The 25574-nt window shown below is 35.8% G+C and overlaps 1 protein-coding gene across 1 annotated transcript in view; it reads right to left on the bottom strand.

The window, feature by feature from the left end:
- TRHDE (thyrotropin releasing hormone degrading enzyme) overlaps nucleotides 1-25574 on the bottom strand; it is a gene marked incomplete at its 5' end in the record, with an annotated part of 412544 nt that overhangs the window by 48809 nt on the left and 338161 nt on the right. The window lies entirely within an intron of this gene.

The following is a 25574-nucleotide window of genomic DNA, read 5'->3' as shown; positions in this document are numbered from 1 at the left end:
CCAACATTCCCATTATAGGGGTCCCAGAAGGAGAAGAGAGAGAGAAAGGAACTGAGAAAATATTTGAAGAGATTATAGTCGAAAACTTCCCTAATATGGGAAAGGAAATAGCTACCCAAGTCCAGGAAGCACAGAGTCCCAGGCAGGATAAACCCAAGAGAAATACACCGAGACACATAGTAATCAAACTGACAAAAATAAAAGACACGGAAAAATTATTAAAAGCAACAAGGGAATAACAACAAATAACATACAAGGGAACTCCCATAAGGTTAACAACTGATTTCTCAGCAGAAACTCTATAAGCCAGAAGGGAGTGGCATGATATATTTAAAGTAATGAAAGGGAAGAACCTACAACCAAGATTACTCTACCCAGCAAGGATCTCATTCAGATTTGATGGAGAAATCAAAAGCTTTACAGACAAGCAAAAGCTAAGAGAATTCAGCACCATCAAACCAGCTCCACAAAAAATGCTAAAGAACTTAAGTGGGAAACACAAGAGAAGAAAAGGACCTACAAAAACAAGCCCAAAACAATTAAGAAAATGGCAATAGGAATATATGTATCGATACCTTAAATGTGAATGGATTAAATGCTCCAAACAAAACACACAGGCTCGCTGAATGGATACCAAAACAAGACCCATATATATGCTGTCTACAAGAGACCCACTTCAGACCTAGGGACACATTCAGACTGAAAGTGAGGGGATGGAAAAAGATATTCCATGCAAATGGAAATCAAAATAAAGCTGGAGTAGCAATACTCATATTAGATAAAATAGACTTTAAAATAAAGAATGTTACAAGAGACAAGGAAGGACACTACATAGTGATCAAGGGATCAATCCAAGAAGAAAATATAACAATTATAAATATATATGCACCCAACATAGGAGCACCTCAACACATGAAGCAAATGCTAACAGCTATTAAAGAGGAAATCGACAGTAACACAATAATAGTGGGGGACTTTAACATCTCACCTACAGCAATGGACAGATCATCCAGACAGAAAATTAATAAGAAAACACAAGCTATAAATGACAAAATAGACCAGATAGATTTAATTGATATTTATAGGACATTCCTTCCAAAAACAGCAGATTACACTTTCTTCTCAAGTGGACACAGAACATTCTCCAGGATAGATCACATCTTGAGTCACAAATCAAGCCTCAGTAAATTGAAGAAAACTGAAATCATATCAAGCATCTTCTCTGACCACAACTCTATGAGGTTAGAAATCAATTACAGGGAAAAAGACGTACAAAACACAAACACATGGAGGCTAAACAGTACGTTACTAAAAAACCAAGAGGTCACTGAAGAAAACAAAGCGGAAATCAAAAAAATACCTAGAAACAAAAGACAATGGAAACACAACCTATCCAAAACCTATGGGATGCAGCAAAAGCAGTTCTAAGAGGAAAGTTTACAGTAATACAGTCCTACCTCAAGAAACAAGAAAAATCTCAAACAATCTAACCTTACACCTAAAGGAACTAGAGAAAGAAGAACAAACAAAACCCAAAGTTAGTAGAAGGAAAGAAATCATAAAGATCAGATCAGAAATAAATGAAATAGAAACAAAGAAAACAATAGCAAGGATCAATAAAACTAAAAGCTGGTTATTTGAGAAGATAAACAAAATTGATAAAACTTTAGCCAGACTCATCAAGAAAAAGGGGGAGAGGACTCAAATCAATAATATTAGAAATGGAAAACTAGAAGTTACAGCGGACACCACAGAAACACAAAGCATCATTAGAGATTACTACATGCAACTCTATGCCAATAAAATGGACAACATGGATGTAATGGACAAATTCTTAGAAAGGTATAACCTTCCAAGACTGAACCAGGAAGAAAGGGAAAATATGAGCAGACCAGTCACAAGTAATGATATTGAAACTGTGATTAAAAGTTTTCCAACAAACAAAATCCCAGACCAGATGGCTTCACAGGTGAATTCTATCAAACATTTAGACAAGAGCTAACACCCATCCTTCTCAAACTCTTCCAAAATATAGCAGAGGGAGGAACTCTCCCATACTCATCCTACGAGGCCATCACCCTGATACCAAAACCAGACAAATATATTACAAAAAAAGAAACTTACAGAGCAATATCACTGCTGAATATAGATACAAAAATTCTCAACAAAATACTAGCAAACAGAATCCAACAACACATTAAAAGGATTATACAGCATGATCAAGTGGGATTTATCCCAGGGATGCAAGAATTCTTCAATATATGCAAATCAATCTATGTGATACACCATATTAACAAATTGAAGAATAAAAACCATATGATCATCTCGAGAGATGCAGAAAAAGCTTTTGACAAAATTCAACACACATTTATGATAAAAACTCTCCTGAAAGTGGGCACAGAGTGAACCTACCTCAACATAATAAAGGCCATATATGACAAACCCACAGCAAACATCCTTCTCAATGGTGAAAAACTGAAAGCGCTTCCTCTAAGATCAGGAACAAGACAAGGATGTCCACTCTCGCCACTATTATTCAACATAGTTTTGGAAGTCTTAGCCACAGCAATCAGAGAAGAAAAAGAAATAAAAGGAACCCAAAATGGAAAAAAGTAAAACTCTCACTGTTTGCAGATGACATGATACTATATATATAGATAATCCTAAAGGTGCCACCAGAAAACTTCTAGAGCTAATCAATGAATTTGGTAAAGTTGCAGGATACAAAATTAATGTACAGAAATCTCTTGCATTCCAATACACTAACAACGAAAGATAAATTAAGGAAACAATCCCATCCACCATTGTAACAAAAAGAATAAAATACCTAGGAATAAACCTACCTAAGGAGGTAAAAGACCTGTACTCAGAAAACTATAAAACACTGATGAAAGAAATCTAAGATGACACAAACAGATGGAGAGATATACCATGTTATTGGATTGGAAGAATCAATATTGTGAAAATGACTATTCTACCCATAGCAATCTACAGATTCAATGCAATCCCTTTCAAATTACCAGTGGCATTTTTTACAGAACTAGAATAAAAAATCTTAAAATTTGTACGGAGACACAAAAGACCCCAAATAGCCAAAGCAATCTTCAGGGAAAAAAACAAGAGCTGGAGGAATCAGACTCTCTGACTTCATACTCTACTACAAAGCTATAGTAATCAAGACAATATGGTACTGGCACAAAAACAGAAATATAGATCAATGGAATAGGTTAGAAAGCCCAGAGATAAACCCATGCACCTATGGTCAACTAATCTATGACAAAGGAGGCAAAGATATACAATGGAGAAAAGACAGTCTCTTCAATAAGTGTTGCTGGGAAAAGTGGACAGCTACATGTAAAAGAATGAAATTAGAACACTCCCTAACACCACACACAAAAATAAACTCAAAATGGACTAAAGATCTAAATGTAAAACCAGACACTATCAAACTCTTAGAGGAAAACATAGGAAGAACACTCTTTGACATAAATCATAGCAAGATCTTTTTTGAAACCACCTCCTAGAGTAATGGAAGTAAAAACAAAAATAAACAAATGGGACCCAGTGAAACTTAAAAGCTTTTGCACAGCAAAGGAAACTATAAACAAGATGAAAAGACAGCCCTCAGAGTGGGAGAAAATATTTGCAAACGAATCAACAAAGGATTAATCTCCAAAATATATAAATAGCTCATGCAGCTCAATATCAAAAAAACAAACAACCCAATCCAAAAATGGGCAGAAGACCTAAATAGACATTTCTCCAAAGAAGACGTACAGATGGCCAAGAGGCAAGTGAAAAGCTGCTCAACATCACTAATTATTAGATAAATGCAGATCAAAACTACAGTGAGGTATCACCTCACACCAGCTAGAATGGGCATCATCAGAAAATCTACAAACAACAAATGCTGGAGAGGGTGTGGAGAAAAGGGAACCCTCTTGCACTGCTGGTGGGAATGTAAATTGATACAGCCACTATGGAGAACAGTACGGAGGTTCCTTAGAAAACTAAAAATAGAATTAACATATGACCCAGCAATCCCACTACTGGGCATATACCCTTAAAAAACATAATTCAAAAAGACACATGCACCCGAATGTTCACTGCAGTGCTATTTACAATAGCCAGGTCATAGAACCTAAGTGCCCATCAACAGATGAATGGATAAAGAAGATGTGTTACATATATACAATGGAATATTACTCAGCCATAAAAAAGGAACGAAATTCGGTCATTTGTAGAGACGTGGATGGACCCAGAGACTGTCATACAGAGTGAAGTAAGTCAGAAAGAGGAAAAAAATATCGTATATTAACGTATATATGTGGAATCTAGAAAAATGGTACAGGTGAACCAATTTGCAAGGCAGAAATAGAGACACAGATGTAGAGAACAAACGTATGGCCACCAAGGGGGAAATGTTAGCGGTGGGGGGGAGGAGGTGGGATGAATTGGGAGGTTGGGATTGACATATATGCACTAATATGTATAAAATCAAAAACTAATAAGAACCTGCTGTATAAAAAGATAATTATAAAATTAAAAAATAGGCACTCAATAGATGTTCCTCAAAACTAAATTAAATTATGGTAATAATGTCAGTTCTTAAAAACTAGCACATTTTACAAATATATTAAAACTTACACAGAACCATATTTTTTAAATTAAGAATTTTCTAAGGTTAAACAATACCAGCAGGATGGAAAAATTCTATTGGAGTGATCTTTGTAGTATTTTTGCTCATCTTGTTTATTAATGATACACATGATAGAAGACAAGAAGGCCATGGCTAACTAGCCAGTAGCTTTGAATAAGTTAGCCTATAATAAAGTAAAATAGCTTTATAGCCAGTGAGAAAGCAGAGGCATTATACAACATCTCTATACTTCTTTTCTCTGATTAATAAATAACTCTCCTACTCTCCTGTTATTTTATACCATGCATTTAAATAAATTGAGGGAGGGCTTGGGAATCTCTTTCTCCTGGTCAGTAAATTGACAAGAGTGAATTACATGACCTCTAAGTTCCCTCCTTCCGTAAACATTTAATAATTAAAAATAAAGCATCCAGAAATAATTTTTGCAACTTGTATAGTTCCACTACCACCACCACAACCATCCTTTTTTCTCCACACACAAACTTGTTTCTTCATTTCCCAACATAATTTCTCAAGAAATCAGCCATGATCTAAATTCAGAGGGTCCTCTAGGCACTCAGTAATGTTAAGAAGCAAAGTCAATGTTTGGTCTTTAGTTGGAAAAGTCAACAGATGTTAGCTATTTTCCTCAAAAATGAAAAAGTCCTTAGCTTTACAACCAAAGTCAACTAATTAATTTTATTTTTTAGAAAACTATCAATTAGTATAAGCTATACTATATTGAGGAATTACTGTATTCCACCTACAGTGCGTTGTTATGGAATGACATGTTTGTTTCAGTTTATTATCCTTAAAAGCTTCAAGATCAGTACTATTATGCCTTTTTTTTTTTTTTTAAGATAAAGAAGCTAAAGTTTACAGAAGAGAAGCACCTTGCTGAGCTCACCTGGCTAATAAGTGGTAGGGATGGAATTCAAAGCCAGGACTGACAAGAAAGCTCCCCCTGGTTCCCCTGCATGAGTCTGCCTCCCCAAATCCCATTTGAAATAGGTTAAAGGCTTTCTTTCTCCCTTTCTTTAATATCTGTTTACATGTCATGATCACAGCACTCATCACCCTTAGACCAGAAGCGCAAATAAATAGCTAATAAAATCTCAGGGCTATGAAGGGAAATTAAGCAATATTAGGGAAAGGAGATGTATGGGGGAACAATTTAAATCGGGTGTTTATGGAAGGGCCTCCCTGAAGACACCTGCATGAAGTGAGAGAACAGGCTGAGTGAATCTGGCAGGAGGCGAATTCTGATTGAGGAAACAGCAAGTTCAAAAGTCCTGAGACAGGAACAAATTTGGGATCTTGAAAGATAATAAAAGGGACTTTGTGGCTGAAGTGGAATAAGTCTGAGACAAAGAGTAGGGCCTGAGGTTGCAGAGGTTGGTGGTGCTAGATCATGAAGGCTCTAAATAATAAGGGCTTCAGGTCATTTTTCTACAGGTGATGGGAAGCCACCAAAAGTTTTTGAGCTGGGAAATGACATGATCTGATTTATATTCTAAAAGGGTGACTCTAGCTGGAAGAGAGCAAACTCAAATTGCCACATGGTCTTCCAAGATGAGAATGAAGTGAAATATGATTTTCCAGTTGATCTTCTCTCTCTTACTATACAGACGATGCTTATGAGAAATATATAACCTCTTGAGTGAAATCGATGACATGAAAACAGACATAATGCTTTGTTTTGTTTTGTTTTTAAGGTAGGCTATGCATGCGATTTAGAAAGTTTCTTATGCAGGTATCAGAAAAAAAAATTCCAAAAGCTTATCCATGCATTATTTGTTGTTGCTCAATTGCTAAAAACAGCATCAGATGATATGGGAAGGTCATGGAGAAATCATTTAAACAATGAACACATTTTAAAAGAATATATAGTATATATACAGGAAGCTGTATATTCCATTTTGAGTTAATTAGAAGATTTATTCCAGAATTTAAATACAGAAAATAGCCTGAAAGAACACCAGAAAAATTATCCATGTAGCTTATAATTTCCATGGAAAATACAATGCTTAGAGTTGGTATGGAATTCTGCTTTCTGGGCAGTGAAATTTTCCAATGCTCTACAGAGCCACATGGGAGTAGAACGAATAAAAATTACAGCATGACTTTGCAGAATTTGAGTTTACTGACATCAGGACATCAAATCATTAACCTAAAGGTCCATAAATCAGTGGAGCTTCTAACTTTCTATAAGCCTGCTTTTTTAGAGAAATGTGTGAATAACAGGAAACTAGGAAAGAGAAAAACATCACTCAAACCAAGTCACTTAAAAATAACTGGGTATATCTCCTCTTGTCTAATATTTATGTCAAAGTTTTGTCTTTTATATAGATTTTATTACATTGTATATAAGTTTATATATTTAACTTAAAGTAATTTTCCATATTATTAGGAATTCTTCATAATTACTTTCAAATTAGTTCTAAGAATATTCTGTTGGGAAGATAAGTGTAGTTCACCATTGTTGAGTATTTTGGGTATATACCTTTTTCATATCTTAAGTAACAGACCTATGAACATCTTTATGCACAATGCTTTTACATATTCTGGATGATTTTCTTTGGATGGAACACCCAAATTCGAATTCTCATGTTACTAGTTATAACATATTGTGGTTCCTGGCAAATCTGAGTTCACGTTTTCAGGCATCATCCATCAGCCACAGGTCTCAAAGAAAAAAAGGCAGTCACTGTGGTGGCCAACACAGAGTCAGCACTCCCTATGTGCCAGTCCCTATGCCAAGTGCTACACATACATTATGTTATTAAAGCCTCATGACAATCTTCTGAGATTAGCAACATTACTATCCTCATCATACAGATCAAAACTGAGACTCAAGGGGCTTCCCTGGTGGCGCAGTGGTTGAGAGTCTGCCTGCCAATGCAGGGAAGATCCCACATGCCGCAGAGCGGCTGGGCCCGTGAACCATGGCCGCTGAGCCTGAGCGTCTGGAGCCTGTGCTCTGCAACGGAAGAGGCCACAACAGTGAGAGGCCCAAAACAAACCAAAAAAACAACAACTGAGGCTCAAAAAGGTTACTTAACCTCTCCATGGTCATACTGCAAATGAGAATGTTGCTGTTATTTGAATCCAATCTTCCTGCTCCGAGCCCGTGACATTCTTAACCACTATTCCGAAAGGCCTAGGAAGTAATTTTTGAATTCTTTTTCCCATCTTCTAGTTAAAAAAATGAGGATAGGAATAAGGGGGAAATCAAGTGGGAGTAATCTCTGGGGGCCTTATGAGGAAAAAATAATATAAGAGAACAGATGTGGAAGGAGAGACTGATTTGGTCCATGACAGTGACTTTGAAATGGAGGCCTTAGTGGACTCATTGTAGATAAAGCTTTTAGACTTTGGTCATTTGTGTCTCTTTTGCCAAAACCACTTTCTTCACCGCTGCCCCCCCATTCCCTGGGCCTCTTCATTATCAAGTCTAATCTCCGTAAGTCAAGGAAAATCCACAGTTCAGACTGGCCTGGAGAGGCTAACCAGTTAGGAACAACATACCTACCAGGAAGAGCATGCATTAAAACAACACTTTGCTTTCAGAAATATTGTTGACAGAGGTAAAAACAACAGAGCACTAGAATGTGTTCTAAAAAAGAAAAGGAGAGGTAATCACATAAAATTACAGTCTTTAATTTAAATAAGAGGAAATGCTTCAAACAACAGAAGATGTTTTCCATCTCAAGGTCTTATGGGAAAGGAACAAATTAAGGGTATGGAAAGTGATTTGGGGTCCTAAACCCAGGCTTAGAAGGAAGAGCAAAGGACTTGAATAAAATCATATGAAGCATTGGAGAAATCGCTTCCTGGACAGAACTGTAGGGCACCTCCTGGGCCTGGATAGCCCACCTCAGTTAAAAATCTCAACAAGAAATCTCAAAATCAAGGCAATCCCACCCCCAGGGTATCCATAGAGGTAGTGCTACATATATGCGGCCACTATAATTCCCTATGTAATTTTCTAAATGTACAGCTAAGGTCTAAATTTTGGACTGACACAAAATTAAGCAAGAAGGTACAGTCCAAAAAGTGGAGGCATTTTGAAAACAAAACAAAACACTTCCGAGAGTGTAATCTAGTCATGCACAAGACAGTGATGACTCAGTTGGGAAGATTTTTAGAAAAGGCACCTAAAGTGAAATCTAACTGATATCTAAAGGAAATCTAACAAGAGCGAAGTGATAGCATCCCACTTAACCCGGGTTCTGCAGCCAACTTGAAGAAGCTCCTGGCCAATGTTAGACATTCTGAGTATCAATAGAAATAAAAACGGCAATGGATTTAAACTTATCAAATATACTTAAATCCATAGGTCAAAATGATACTTAACTAAAAACAAAACAAAACAAAATGATTGGTCACTACATAGAGAACTGGCTCATTATTTTTGATGCTGAAAAATGCAAGGAAACAATCAAGCATTTATCCCGTCTCTCCTTAAGAACTGTATCACTGGGTCACCAAATAGTAAATGAGAGCAAGTTTCTCTTTGAAAAGCTATTTCTTTTATAAACGGAAAAGGAATGAATGAATCACCAGTTGCAAGCTCTACTGACAATAGATTTAGGCACTGAACAGAAACAGCTGCAAATATCATAAAAAGAGAGACTACTCTTTATTTTATGTGTTCATATAGAGTCAACTCTGAAGCTAACTTGCTAAAAGGCCTTAAATTAAGCCTGTAGACTTGATTACCAATTTATAGGTGATAGAGAAGACAGAGGAACACATGAAAATGCAGAGTAGGGATGCAATCAGCAAAATCCAAACTGTGGGAAATCATACAGGACAAACAACATCATTCTTTACCAAATAATTTGGAAAGAAATTTTTTTAACGGTGAAGAAGAAAACCAATAGTTTAAAAGTGATCGAGGGCTTCCCTGGTGGCGCAGTGGTTGAGAGTCCGCCTGCCGATGCAGGGGACATGGGTTCGTGCCCCGGTCCGGGAAGATCCCACATGCCGCGGAGCGGCTGGGCCCGTGAGCCGTGGCCGCTGAGCCTGCGCGTCCGGAGCCTGTGCACTGCAATGGGAGACCCCACAACAGTGAGAGGCCCGCATACCCAAAAAAAAAAAAAAAAAAAAAAAAAAAAAAAGTGATCGAAAAACACATCAACCAACCACAGTGCAGTAATATCATTTGAATCCTAATTCAAACAAACTGTAAAAAAAAAAACAAAAGTGACATTTATGAGAGAACTGGAAATTTGAACACTTCTTGAGTATTTGATTTTTTTTTTTTTTTGGCCGCACTGTGCAGCTTAGGGGAATCTCAGTTCCCTGGCCAGGGACTGAACCTGGGTCATGGCAGTGAAAGCCTGGGATCCTAACCACTAGACCACCAGGGAACTCCCCTGAATATTTGATATTATTGAGGAAATACTAATTTTAGGTCATCATGTTTAATAATGTCATTTTTTAGATACACATAGTGAAGATTTTTTTGAAGAAATGATTTGATATCTAGAATTTACTTCAAAATAGTATGAAAGTTTGGCTGGGGACATGAATGAAATAAGACTGACCATGAGTTAATAATTGCTGATGCAGAGCAATGGATACAGGGACTTTGGTACATAGCTCTAGAGGTTTTTTTATATATCTGAAATTCTTCATAATAAATAGTTAAAAAACTGAAGCAGGGACTAAGTTTTATTTATCTTTGTATCCCCAGCATGCATCATAAAACCTTCACATTGCAAATGCTTAAAAATATTTGCTGAATAATGAACTTCAAGGAAGGTAACATTTTTAGTCTCGGTTTCCTTCTTTACAAATGGGAGAAATGGTATTTACCTCCCAGGGTCATTGAGAGAAGAGAAATGGATAGGTAGTTTGTAAACCATAAAGTGTCACACAAATGTGGAGAGCCCTAAGGCTGAAGAACCAGAACTAGAATTCAGCAACCACATGTTCTGCACTTGTATTCTGACCTTGATTTGTTCCTTACACAGAGCCACTAAACTCATGGATAGATCCCAGCACATTCATTTTCCCCTTAGGGACAAAGTACCAAATGGTAGTGTAATTGCCAAGGGAAAGTTATTACTCTGTTCTGAATTATTTCCTTCATAAATCCCAAACCAGTCAAACAGGCTCTGTCACAAAAATGACAGGGTTGCTGTACAGTGATGAGAATCCCACATACGACTGCTCCATAAATCTGTGAGTATCCCAACCCTCCAAAGTCATTCTGAATCGTGTGTTTAAATCAGAAGTGGGAAGCCAGGCTGGCAGCCTGTTGGTCAACATTGTGAAAACAATGAAAATGAGGTGATTTACTCAGCTATCAGCTATAGAAATATCCCATCATCTGTCTTATGTAGATTGTACAACATGTGACAAGCATTTTGTTTTTCATTAAACATTTTCTGTTGCATCAAAGGAAAAAAAGTCTTTTCATTGGGTAATGATAACAATCATCCACATTTCTCTTAAATTCAATCATAGCTGCTACTAGCATGTCAAAAAGACAACTTCAAGCAACAATAGTGAATGAGAGAAAAGGGAGAGAGAAGGACACACCTTCTGCTCATGCCATGCATTTTCTCCTTCTCTAATCTTAGTAAAAGATACTCATCTTATGGAGAAATGAAATATCTAATCTAATTCTTTATGATTTAAAGTGATATTTTCCTGCCTCTCATAATATTATACCCTATTCCAAATTAGAGTTTAAAGCCACTCAATGCCATTGCAGATGAAATGTGGAAGGTAAAAATACCTTTTACTACCAATGAGATAGAAAAAAGGACTTCTACTCTATAATTCATTGTATAGGAAAAAGGATTAATACCTTGAAAAAGATAGTTGTGCCCCCTTGAAATCACCTTTTGGGGAAGCAGGCATGTTAGTGAGATTTTTGATAATTTGTTTCCATCGTAAGAATGCTAAATGATAATTTAAAGTAAGGACAAAGCTAAACAAACTTGCTGAGCCACAAAGAGTACAAAGTCAATGGGTAGAAAGAGTATAAACAGTGTAAACTGTTAAGAGTATAAACAGTATAAACTAAAGAAACTATGCTATCAATTTATTTGAGAATTCGTACCAAAAGGAATTTTAGATTTGAGACATTTTCAATTCTTGGAATTTAAGCACGTTGAAATACTTTTGAAATCATCTAACAACTATGTAACAGATAATTTTTATCCTTTGGGACACTAACTTGTAGACAATTTATAAGACCTCCAGAGACAGAAGTTAGGAGGGGAAGTAGCTTCCTCTAATAGCTACATAGCTGTCCTGCCTGTCAATTTTAGCTTTAACTTCCAGTGTCACAAAATTCTGAAGATATACTATTTACATAGAAACATTTAATTAATCTGGATCCCCAACTCAGAAATATGTGACCTTAACCTTTCCTTGATTTTCTTTAATGTTGAAGATGTTTAAAAAAACCTTAGGAAAAGTAATGATAACGATGTTCTAACTCCTTAATGATGATTAGCAATTAGAGGACATTAATGGTATAGAGTTACTGTGTTCTAACAATGACACTCATTAATTTTAATAACAGTCCTATAGTTAAGTCCTTGCTTACTGTCTGAAAATTTACCCCTCATTACCACTTGTAGGAAGTAATTTTTAAAAGTTGAAGCATTAATGAAAATACAAACAATATCAAAAAGTGCTAGCTAATTCAGAACAAGTATATATATTTACATTATCTTAAAATATTATTATATATACCTTTTTTACAAGAATAATATGTTTAAAATGTTTCCTATTCTACTAAAATGATTACATGTAGTCCAACATTACTGAAATTGAAAGTGATATATAATTGTAAAAATTAGAAATATTTCTCCAGTAAGAGAACCACTTTTTTGAGAAGATAATTCCGGAATCTTAATTTAATAAAACTCATTATCATTATTATTAATTATTTTTCTTTTTTGCAGTACGCGGGCCTCTCACTGTTGTGGCCTCTCCCGTTGCGGAGCACAGTCTCCGTACGCGCAGGCTCAGCGGCCGTGGCTCACGGGCCCAGCTGCTCTGCGGCATGTGGGATCTTCCCGGACCGGGGCACGAAACACGTGTCCCCTGCATCGGCAGGCAGACTCTCAACCACTGCGCCACCAGGGAAGCCCCGTTATTAGTTAATGTGCAATTATAGTACAATAATAATTTTCATGAGAATCACATATTTAATATTAAAAAGTAAAAATTTAGGAGAAAAAAATGACAAAGTGTCAAAATCTTTTAAAAAACTTAAGAGAGTTTTAGAAAAATAACAGAAAACTAGGACACTCCATATGACTAAAACACTTTAAAAACTTACACTTGCTACTCTTTCTTTCAAAGTAACTATCTTAAAAGAATTTTTTCTATGGATTTATCCATAGTTAAATCTGTATCCCCTGAGTCCCTGATAAGGAAAAATAAGAAAATCATGAGACTTTCTAACTTTTATGCCCCTTCTGGATTTTTACCAGCTGAATTATTTCTAAATTTTCTTGGTATAAAGATTTGCCTCTATTGTGTAACCTTAATTTCCTTGTTTCCTTTGTTCCATGTACAAGTGGATTCAAGACTTACCACCACTCCTTTGCATTCAAAGGTTAACTTGACTACGTAAAAGACTTTGTATTCTATCCACTGAAATATACTTTACTTACAGAAATCTGAGCCAGTCTGAATTTTCCACTTTCTAGGTAACCTGTTCTGTTTAATTTTTAAAGCCTAAGGTATTCATCAAAATGTCTTAATATTAATCGCTCTGTGTAAGTTTTTTCCTTAAACACAGGGTTCCCTTTTGATCTACATGTTCACTTCTTTATTGTAAGAAAGTTTACTCTTCCTATGCTTTCAATTTTTTTTATTTGCTTGCTTCTTTTTCATAAATATTAAGTGCACACACCACACACACATATACCAACATACAAACATACTGCATCTCTTGTTTACATTAACATTTTCATTGTTTTTTCCATTTAATTTATCTAAATTATCTCCAGCTTATTCTCCATGTTGTCCCTGACTATGTTTTCCCCTGTGTCTATGTAATTTTTCCTGCTTCTAATATAGCTTTCTTTCTTGTAATGCTAGATCACTTTTATTCTTTTTGTTGCCTTATCTCTTTTTCTATTTTCTTTAAACCCTTGTCTCAAAAGAAACCACATGTCTTTATTTTCATTCTTGGAAATCACATAGATGAGCATATGTGAATTTTTTGCTTGATGTTATAGTTCTTCAGTTGTTACTATGATTCTTAACTATCTTTCCTATAGTATCTTTCCACAGTTTTATGGCTTTCAGGATGGTATATGTTTGAATTTCACTCATATTTGAAAAGGGTAGTCCTATCTAACAAGTAGTTGCTGATTGGTTGTGGCTAAAGAGCAACCATATTGAATAGACTGGGACAGTAGCAGTTTACATTTAGTGGTGTTGTTACTTCAGACCTGGTTCTAATCAAATCAGTGGTTCCATCTGTTTAGGGGTATATTTCTGCTCCATAGTCTCTTTCAGAACATGCTGGAGAGCTGTGTGATTCATAGTTCATCCTTGCATATGGAAGGTTCTTGTTGTGGAGATTTAGCATTTAATTGTCTCTCTCCAGCTGTCTCAATTAATGTTGCCAAGCCAACTGCCATATATATTTCTTCCCCACCCCACTATTTCTGGCCCCTGCTTCCTGTAAAAAGTGGGAGTTTGCATGTCTTCTCTTTAAGGCCTGAATTTGTTTCCTGCTCTTCCATGTAGAGAAAGATTCGGCAATGTAACCCATCATGCCTCCAGATTCCATTATTCCAAATAAGACCATCCCTTCGTGGATGTGCCTTTCATTTTTAAGATTTCTGTGTCCCACAGATGGTCTGTAAATACTTTCATCCATTTTCAGAATCCTTCTGTATTTGGGCCCATAATTCAGTGTGTTTGTCAATCGTTCTTTATTTTTTTTCTTCCTTTTTTTGGTTATTGGCAGTTGGTGTTGGGGAAGCAGGGAAGTAGAAATACATATATTTTATTTCCTTCAACTGAACATTTTTTTTAAACAAAAGCATAATAAACAAACAAAAACTGGTCCTGCTAATCTGGGTCTTGAGAATGTTGTGTTGAAGCCAGTGTTCTCATGTATTTCTGGTAGCATATTCAATTGGTATCTGTTGATTATTCAGCTTGCTCTTGACCAAATCAATTTCTTTTTTCATCCTGAGGACACAACGAGATTTTCTTTACCTGATTCCCTCTCAGTTAGGTATTACCATGTAATTGAGTTCTACCAAAAGAGAGTGAGCATATCCAGACTGGCATTTTAAAGCTTATTGTATGTTTCTCCATGCCCTGTCCCATTCCATCTTGCTGAAATAGAGCCAAACCCAAGTTCACCAATGGGCTGCTTTTTAAGGATAACAACCCTTGGTCTACTTGATAGTAAGTCGTTTCAAATAGGAATATAACTCAGGAGATGAGCTTAAATCCAGTTCTCCTGTTGAAGGCTGAAGAACACAAGATAATCCCCAATATGTCAAAGAGATACAGAGAATCTAAGAACTAAGTCTCAAAAATATTGTGGGAGTGGGTATGCCTAAAAAAAAAAATAAGAAGGTTACTAAGGTTTTAAGGGGGTTCTGTTTCCAAAGATGATATAATCTTAGACTAAAAGCATGTGTAACTATTTAAGACTTGAAACAACCCTTAGGCACTCAACCTTCTACAGGCTTGGAAATGGAATGATAAAAAAAACTGTGTGGTGCCCAAGGAAACTATGTGCCCACGACTCACCTCACATATGTTCATGGAGGATGACGGAAAAGGAAGAGTCTCTCAAAGGGCAGAGCCAGACTACTAGGAAAAAACTGACCAGGAAGCTATGCTCAAAAAGCAAAATCAGAATTATTTAATCAAGAAACTTCGTCCATCACCAAGAGTTCTTCTCAATGGCTCCTATTTTTCCATTTTTCCCTCTCCTGAATGGCAGATTTTATTCTGTCCCAGCCCCACCACTGAGAATCAGTTGTGTGAGAGACAATCAACTTATTATTTCCTCGGATTTTTTTTTATTTTGTAGAGATCTGTCCTTCACTTGGAGATACTGGGCTTGGAGCTGGTTTGTATTCAAAAGATTAAATTTCAGAAGGTATCATCTGAATTCTCCATTTGCTGACCAAGAATATAAAGCAAACAAAAAATCAGCGTTTCATTTATTAAAAAGAAAAAAAAATAGATGGCAATCCCATCTATCAGGAATTTTTCTCTGGTATCAGGTAAAGTTTTCTTGAAGATTTTCCAATGTAAAGAAGCAGTGTAGGAATTTAGTTGAAACATTTGGAAAACAAAAGTGGCTGAAGACCATGTTGATTCTAGTTAAATATAGAGATATGGTCACTGATGTTAAGCTCTGGTAATTAATAATTGTAAATCAACCAATGTGTTTTCCACTGCATGCTAGGTATATTACACAATCCATTTGTGGAGGCAAAAGGTGGTTAAGTATACTTAATTTTGCTTGTACAATTAAATAATTATTACTTGGTAATTTTCTGAGGTAAATAGTGTTTTTAAGAAGACTGTATTTCAAGAACAAGAAGAGATTAGAACAGTTTTTCTCCCCTTTACCTCCTCAGTTGAGGCATGTAGATTAGGAAGAATAGCACACTAGTTGTTTTAAATAAGCCTTTTTTATAACTTCTATTTTAAAATATATATTTAAAAGTCCCATATAACTTATATTTTAGAATATACACACATACACACACACCCTTCTCTTACTTTTCCTAAAGTACAAACTGCTATTGACTCATGAATAAAATGTAAAAAGGACCCCCCAAAACTGTTAATAGTTAAAAATGAAATGTATGCACTGTAATATTCTAAACATGGATCCAACAATAAGAAACTCCAAAAGATCTCAAGTTCAATGAGGCTTGATGGAGAGAAACATCTGTATTTCCACGTATCAGTACGTTCCCACATAGCAGTGTATAACTAGAGACACATTATATTCTCCAGAGTGACAGATTTTTACTTTCCTATAGTGCTGCCCCATTAGTGACTTAATCAGATAAATATGGTTTAAAACTGGATCACATAAAAAGTGAAACTGGTTGGCAAAGGGAACATTTCTAAATGGCTTTTCTGTATTAGCAGGAAATGGCTTTTCTGTATTCGCAGGTAACAGTAACTTGGTGAAGCCAAAATTTGGACATTCTTTTTCTATCTAGAGATTTGAAATCTGAGCATGCCTCTTAATCCAAAATTGGGAGCAAATTTTCATAATGGCAAGAAATTACTTTTTAAATTTAAATTTCACAAAGATGCTGCCACGTTAACTTTTCCATTTTGATTTCTTCACGTTTGTCTTCCTCTTCTACGTGGATCTATTGCAGTCACTCTATTTTGAGATCTCTTTGAAGATTATCCTGAAATACCATCTACTGCTAACATGTTTGAGATCTATTACCATATAATGGTGGACACAAGTGTCATGATATTACATGTGTGATGTTACTTGTTTCCTCCTTCCAGATGTTTTTCAAAGATCACCCTAAATTCTCAAATGCCGCATCTTCCATGAAGCATTAGGAGATTGTGAGTATACCATCCAAAAGTGATCCCTCTTCCCTTAAAAACACTGTGCCCTCAAACCACCTAACATTTATATTAGATAAACATTAAATCCTTTAGACCTTAATGCATTACACTAGATAAAATCTTCCATTAGATAATTGTGAGATTATAATCTCTCTCTAAATTCTAAGGCATTTGAGAATATGCGGTTAAAGTTTGTACTTCATATGTTTAATATATGTAGTTCATTATGTTTAATATAGTGCACTTTTACAGCAGATTCCTCATAAACATTTGCTTAGTGAACAAATGAAACACATATATTTCTAACAACTATTACTTGATAAAAAATTAATTTTGTTGTGAATGTTGTTTTTAAGAGAGTCCTTGCTGCTGTCAACATCATGAAGCTGCATTTATCCAGATATATTTGCACCTCTTTGATCTCCTTAATTATCAAAACTACTAAATTTAATATTAACATTCAACCATGATATTTAAAATTACATGCTTCATATTGGAAGAATTATTCTAAATTACAGTAGTATCTTTTTCTCAAAAGAAAGCTAAGAAAGAGAATGTTATAGACAAAGACAAATTAAGATGAAAACTGAGTCAACAACTTCAACAAACTACATTCAGATGAAAACTTGGGTATACATTTTATACTTCAGTACAGTGGTATGCATTTCTAATAAAATATGTCCTGAATAATTTGTTTTAAATTGAGGTAAAACTAACGTAAAAACCTATCCTGGATTAACTACTTTTCTAGCCCTAAAGTCTCAACTCAATATCATATGTCTCTTGAATGTCATGACAGATCTCAGTCTGTTATGGAATGTCATATAATAACAGAAAATACTGATTGAGCGCTTATTGGAACTGGAGCTACATAGAACTTTTATTTAATTACATGATCTCACTTAATATTCACACTAAAACTCTGATGTGGATACTGTTTTATCCACATTTTGTAATTGAGGAAACTAAGGCTAAAAGTCAGTAACTTGCTCAAGGTTACATTTTTTGTTGCAGCTGCGACTAATATCTATATTTAATTCTGCAGTCAATGATCTTAACCACTATAATTTTCTAAACAAAATTAGAGAAGAGAGAGCAATTATTTTTTAAAAAATAATTATTTCTTAAATTATTTTGGTCTAGAGAATAGAATAATATAAAAACTGAAATTAATAATATCACTTTTAAAATTAGCCATGCTAGAAATACTCTCATATTATTCTTGGGAGAAATTTGCCAATATTTAAGAGCAACTTGACAATCAGTTTCAATGATTTTAACCATGGACTCAAAAATTGAAGTTCCAAAACTATATCTTAGTAAACAGCAAATAAATAATAAAACTGCATGCACAAATATATTTGTCAGAATTATTCATAAGTGAAAGTTTGAAAGCATTCTTAATTTCCAATAATATAAATATTTTAAGTTAGTTACGGTATATATAACCATAAAAAAGAATATTAGAGAGCATTTCAAAATTATTAAGATAGGGAAATAAAATGCATAAAGATTGAAAAGGAAGAAATAAAACTATAGTTATCTCTAGATGACATTACAATGTTTGTAGAAAACCTTTAAAGGAAACTATTAAATAGCTATAAGAAATAATAATGAAACTTGTCAAGGTTGCAGAACATAAGGTCAATATACAGAATTCTTATACCTCAATAATAAAACAGCTCAATTTTTTTAAATGGACAAAAGATTTTAACAGATATTTCACAAAAGAAGATGCAGAGATGAAAAATAAGTGCATGAAAAGATTCTCAATATCCTTGATCACTAAAGAAGTGCAAACTAAGTCAATAATAATAAGATACATTCCACACCCAATATAATGGCTAATGTTAAAAAGACTGGCAATACTAAGTGTTGGTGAGAACGCAAAGCAGATGAAACTGTCATGTATTGCTTGTTGGAATGCAAAGTGGTCCAGTCACTTTGGAAAACAATAGGGTAGTATCAATAATCTTGCCAGACAACCCAGCAAGTCCACTCCTAGGTATTTATTAAGAGAAAGGGAAACATAATCACATGAAGCTGTTTATGCAAATATTCATAGCAGCATTATTCATAATAAACTAAAACTGGAAGCAACCCAAATGTTTAAAAAATATAAACGTCTGTTTTTTCTTGCTATTACTGCTTAATGAGTAACTATTTTCCAGGAAAACATCTGTAAGGGTCTGTATCTCTGGCATGCAAACCTCTGCCATCCAGGAGGCTACCAAGGTGCCCCGGGGCATTTCTTGTTTCTCACCAGGTAAATAGCCATATTATAGTTCTCAACAGCTTTCTAAATAGAGTTTGTCTTAATTGCTCTCCTAACTACTTTCCCTGCTTCCACCCTGGCTTCCTCACAGTATATTCTCAATAAAACAGCCAGAGTGATCCTACAAGAACGTGTCTGAGCACATCGCTCTTTTGTTCAAAACCCTCCCAATGGCTTCCCCTCTCACTCTAAATAAAACCCCCAATTCTTACAATAGTCTATAAGGCCTTACATGGTCAGTGCTGTTACCTCCCTCCCTAAATCATCTCATCTTGCTATACCCCTTACTCACTCCATTAGAGTCACATCTGTCTATTTGCTTTCCCTTGGACATGCCACACACATTCTACCTCAGGGCCTTTGCATGTGCTGTTCCTCTGTCTGGAATGCTCTATTCCCAACATAAATAACAACTCAAATATCAACTGAAAAACAAGAGCTTCCCTGACCACGGTATTTAAAATACACTCCTTCTCTGTTAGCCTTCTCCAAACTCTCCCATTCTTTTTGCTTTTTATTTATTTACTCTGAAAGTATCACCACCTGACAAATTTTTACTTGCTTGATAAACTAACTGTAATCCTATCCACTGTAATATAAGCAGAGACTTTGGCTCTTTTATTCACTACTATTTACTCTAGTGTCTATAATACTGCCTGGTACATAGTAGGTGTTTACTAAATATTTGTTGACTTAATGAACTGTCACATTGTGGACAGGCCACATGGGATCACCATTTCCATCCCTATCTATGTATATTTTTAACTCCCATGTATCTTCAAATGTGCAAAGCTGTTACTATACAATTGGAAGACATTGCTGACTAACTTTGTATTACAGAACTTTCCATTTGTGAATTATTCTTACTAATGAGCATCAGAAATTGAAATAAAAAAGGTCAACCCACTAAAATTATTTTGACGTACTTGCTTCTCATGTTTTTCATTATTTTCATTTTGCCTGTTTATGAAAGATGTTCTCATATCACTCATCTGTTGAGAATAAGGAGAACACACAGTTCATTTTAATGTCATGTATATATGCTTTAGAAAATGATTAACATCTGGAATGAAAAATAGATATTGAATGATGACATACAAACCAGGTAAATAGCTATTGAAAGTTTTTCCTACTGGTTTCTATACATTCTATAAAGATAAAGTACAGACTAACAAATAAAGAACATATGTTTCTACCTTACTCTGAATTTGGCATATCTTTGAAGTAAATAAATATTTGAAAATGTCTTCACCAACACTTGGAACTTTCTATTGTTATATGTGATAGTTATTTCGTATATAATTCATGTTCATATTTTATCTCAATATCTTCCTTTCGCTAAGAAAATCAATTGAATTTATTTTAACTAAACATCGGCTACGATTCTTGACTTTTAAAATTCTGGGGACTTCCCTGGTGGTCCAGTGGTAAAGAACATGCCTTCCAATGCAGGGGACGCGGGTTCGATCCCTGGTCGGTGAACTAAGATCCCACATGCCGTGGGGCAACTAAGCCCACGTGGAACAACTACTGAGTTCGTGTGCCTCAACAAGAGAGCCCACATGTCGCAAACTACAGAGCCCACGCACCCTGGAGCCTGCGCGCCACAACTGGAGAGAGAAAAAATCCACACACCACAACTAGAGGGAAGCCTGCGCACCACAACAAAGAGCCTGTGCTGCATCGAAAGATCACGTACACCTCAACGAAGACCCCACATGCCACAGCCAAGGCCCGACACAGCCAAAAAAACACAGAAAATAAATAAATAAATAAATATAATAAAAATAAAATTCTGTATGACTTTTCCCATATGAAAAGCAAACATGACAAAATAATCTTTCTGAGGCCAAATATAATGATTTCCTCACAGCATGAAATAAGTATTATGGCTCTGTCTTTGTTATCCACCTACCTTTCAATCCATGTATCCATCATCTATCTACCTGTCAACAAACTTATTAACGTTCACACTATATAATTTATTGAAATACCCTATGTATTACTTTTGCATTTATTGAAACACAAATTTTCATATGGATTTCTCAACTCTTCACTCTATGAAATAGCTGATAGTCTATCAATGTCAAAATTCAACAGACTGCAGTAACATTTTAAAAATGTAAATAGGAAACCTGAGAAACTCTACAAAGATGGAAATTAAAAAGTGTGGTAAGCTAGGAGGCAACGGGCTTAATTGCTCTGCATATTAACTATATTTCTATAATAATTATAGTCTCACTATCAGTTGAAACAGGGGAAGTAACAGTTCCCTCGATACGGCCTAGATAAAGCCCGTGATCTGCCCTCAGCTTATGCAATTAACTTCCAGTGCATTTGCACACTGGGAATGCAAAGCCAAGTAATTTTCACCCGGAGTTCTTTCTATTTTGGCATTTCTGACAGCGTTCCCAAGAACCCTCCACGAATTTAGAGTGTGTTTAAGTCAGCATACACATAAAACTCTCTGATACTCAATCATTATTCTCTTTTCGGAGCCTATTGGCCTTACTTAATTTGTCGCATATGGACTGCTAGAGTAACATTTTCTTTCTTATGAAAACTCTCTTTTTTCCCCTCTGGTTAGCACTACCACCTGGTGACCTGGAGAGCTGATACTGAACTTCTGTTTAATCCACACCCTAATTAGCTGAAGCAGCTGAGCAACCGGAAACCCCTGCCTCCCTCCCTTCTGAAGCTCAAATCCACTGTACTCCAGGCCATTCCACTTTAGGAAGGAAGAAGTCAATCTGCGATTCTAATGTGATCTGATTCCTCAGGGCCACGTGCTACTTCTTAGCTTCTGAGTCGGCCTGTACCCATATCTTTAAATAACATTAAATAGGCTTTGGCACAGTTGCAACAAGTCCAGTTTTCCTAATCTGATGTTTTCTCATATCCAAAATGGTGAAGGCCTCTTCACTAGTACTCCATTTCACATAAGGGCGTTTGAAACATTCCACACAGGCTAGTTGAAATTGCATGCAATTAAGGGAGAACCTCATGTATTTAAAATAATCTCCCAAGGCTTTAAGATTTGCCATATAAGCAAAAGTGTGTGCTATTCTGAATTAATCGCTCACCTTCATTGCACAAAATATTGGAACTAAGTTTCCTTTCCTTTCTGCTCTTTCCCAAATCATTGTCTCTTCAAGTATAAAAATGAAATCTTCTATATTTTCGTGGCAAGTAGAAACTAACGTAAAACACTTATTTTCCATTACCTTTATTCTAGTTTCCTTATCAGGATAGCATTGCTACCTCAGGTAAATAAGTTATTGAAGCCCAAAATAGATTTTATGAGTTCTTGGAGAAAAATACGGGCAGTTCTTATAACTGGCTGATTAGTATGTTTGTTAAGAAAGCTTGCGATCAGAAAGGCCCCTAAGAATCTCTGTTCCAAAGTGAGAAAATATCATTACAAGACACCTTAAAGTAATTACTCTAGCATAAAGCCTGCATGAATACCTATATTCATATATTCCTCATTTAAAAAATTTCTCTATAATTTATCATAATAAAAATGAAAAGAGGTTTTTTGAGATTTCTTTGAAAATTAGGCTTTTACATGAACAGACTAAATGCCAGAGGACTCATTTACTTTTCTCCACAGACTAAGTCTACCACAAAACTCTTGTTTTCTTCTTTCTTATCAATTATTTCTTGCTGAAAGAACCTATTTCCTTTCCTTTCCTTTCCTTTTCTTCATCTTTCTAAGTTCCTGAGTCCCTCAAAGACTATCACAGAATAACTACAAGAGCTAAAGATGCCTTCTTCTCACACTTAACACTTGCTCCAGGTAGCTCTACTGTTCCTGCCTACTTGCACTGTCAATAGATTTACAAATTACTCCAGGTTTAGACGCCAGATTAACTTGCAAGAAAATTCTGCCGTGTTGTTCACCCTGGAAAAGTACTGAACACCTCAGAATTCAATATGCATGTGTATGCTTGATCTGTGTTAGTATGCTCATTTGGGAGCTCAGCTTGGTGCTCTGTGACGACCTAGATGGGTGGGATGGGGGGTGGGAGGGAGGTCCAAGAGGGAGGGGATATAGGTATACATATAGCTGACTCACTTCATTGTACAGCAGAAACTAACACAACATTGTAAAGCAATTTTACTCCAATTAAAAAATAAATAAATAAAATAAACATAAAGGTGTCTCCTAATTATATGAGAAGCCTCCAGGAGATTTCCATGCTTGGGAAAATTTCTAAGACACCCAGATTTTGAGTTTTGTTCACAGCTATCAGACGGCATATCCGAAATGGTAACATATTTAATAACAAGAATAAAAAAGTGTTTTTGAATAGTTAAAACTGAATCCCTAATGTCCTGATTGTTGAATGATCAGCTCATGACACTAGGATCCAAAGAAAGCCACCCTCACTGGTACTGAGGATGCTACTCTAAGGCCTTTTAGCTCCACAGGAGCACCTGCCTGTCCAAACTGATGCCATAAATACCTTCTGGGCCTCAAAAGCAGTGATTTTCATATTGCTGTGGGTGTCAGAATCACATGAGGTGCTTCACAGAATGCAGATCCTAGGTAGTGGTGGGAATATGCAATTTTTAATAAAACGTCTCAGGTGCGGTGGCCCTGATGCAGGTGGTCTCTCAGCTCATACTCAAAGCACTGCACCTGAATATGCAAAAGAGTCCCAGCAAGCAGGAGAGGAGATAACTCAAATTCATGGAAGGAAAAACACTAAGATGATACTATCACTGTCCAAGAATCTAACATCAGAGGAATACTTAGGACTCTGTGCTAAAAGCACGTATTACAGATATCTATTCAAGTGAAGTTGATGGTATAAATGACCATTTTGGAGGAAGCTTTACCTAAATAATTTAAATCATGTGTGAACAGGTATTTCAAATTATTGGGAAGCTTAGAGAAATCCTAGAGAAATTCTTATGAAATCTCAGGCTCAGGTTTCAAAGCAATTATAAAATCAAAAGAATCATAACTTTGTGTCAAATGTGACCAGACAGTACTAACTACAATGTGAATTCTAATTTTTTAAATTTGTGAGACACTAAAGAGCATATATACACATATTCAAACAAATTTGTACTTGCATTTGGAAATTTAGACTATTTATTCTTAAAAAAGAATGGCTTACGCAAATCCATGTAAGCTACAAACATCACCCACACTTTTGTAACTCGAGTGCAGGCTGTTATGAAAATGGATCAAACCTAAAGAAGGATGTCGAAATATCTCTCTTCTACTTTCTACTCAGCACTCTCAGACATCAGACATTAATATTAAAACATTTTCACCTACAGAGCTGAAACACAAATTTTGCACTGGAAGGTTACAAATTTGCTTTTGATTTAATGCAGTACAATTGAAATGTCTCTAAGAAAGTTTGTCGTCCTCAAGAGCCACAGGCCTGCCCTTATGCCCCAGGAGGTTTGAACTTCTCAGAAGTACCTGGAATGTATGGTAGCTCTCCCCTAAATCCTTATCTCAAGGACAACATCTGTGACTCCACCCTCAAAAGGTTTCTAAAGATAGCTCAAATGAACATGTTACCTCACTCTTTAACCTTGAGCAAACCGGCTACCCCTCTAGGAACAGTGTGGCTTGAAAATTCAGGAATCTACTCTAGCCTTTTACTGGGTAGTCAAAGAAAGAAAGCTGAAGACTCCCAGCTCATTATAGTAAATGTCCTGAAAATGCTTTCAAACTATTTTCAACATTTACTGTGACAAAGTGTTGCGTAAACTAAGACCAATTTGGAGGCCTTTTGGATATGAATTTTTAAGTAACTGCATGCAGAAAGGTATGAAATGAGAGGGCTTCAAGGTGACTTTTTTTGTGTATCTCAAGAGGAATGTTAGCTGATAAAGACAAGTAATTAAATCCCCAGCCTCAGAGATGTGAGAAATATTGTGATCTCTTAGGGATGGCCACAAATCTCCTGCATGAACTCATTATGAGTCACTATTCAGAGCATGGAAAGATCTGCCCTGGCCAGAAAGTCCCAAAGCATAACTACAAGCTAATTTTAAATAGCCTTTGGTCAATGGCAGAAGATTGGAAGCATATTGCTAACAATAAATCTTGTTTTGCAATAAACA

This window comes from Leucopleurus acutus (genome assembly GCF_964270905.1).
Source record: "Leucopleurus acutus genome assembly, chromosome: 11".
Classification (NCBI taxonomy): Eukaryota; Metazoa; Chordata; class Mammalia; order Artiodactyla; family Delphinidae; genus Leucopleurus; species Leucopleurus acutus.
This window is presented reverse-complemented; position numbering and strand designations above follow the sequence as displayed.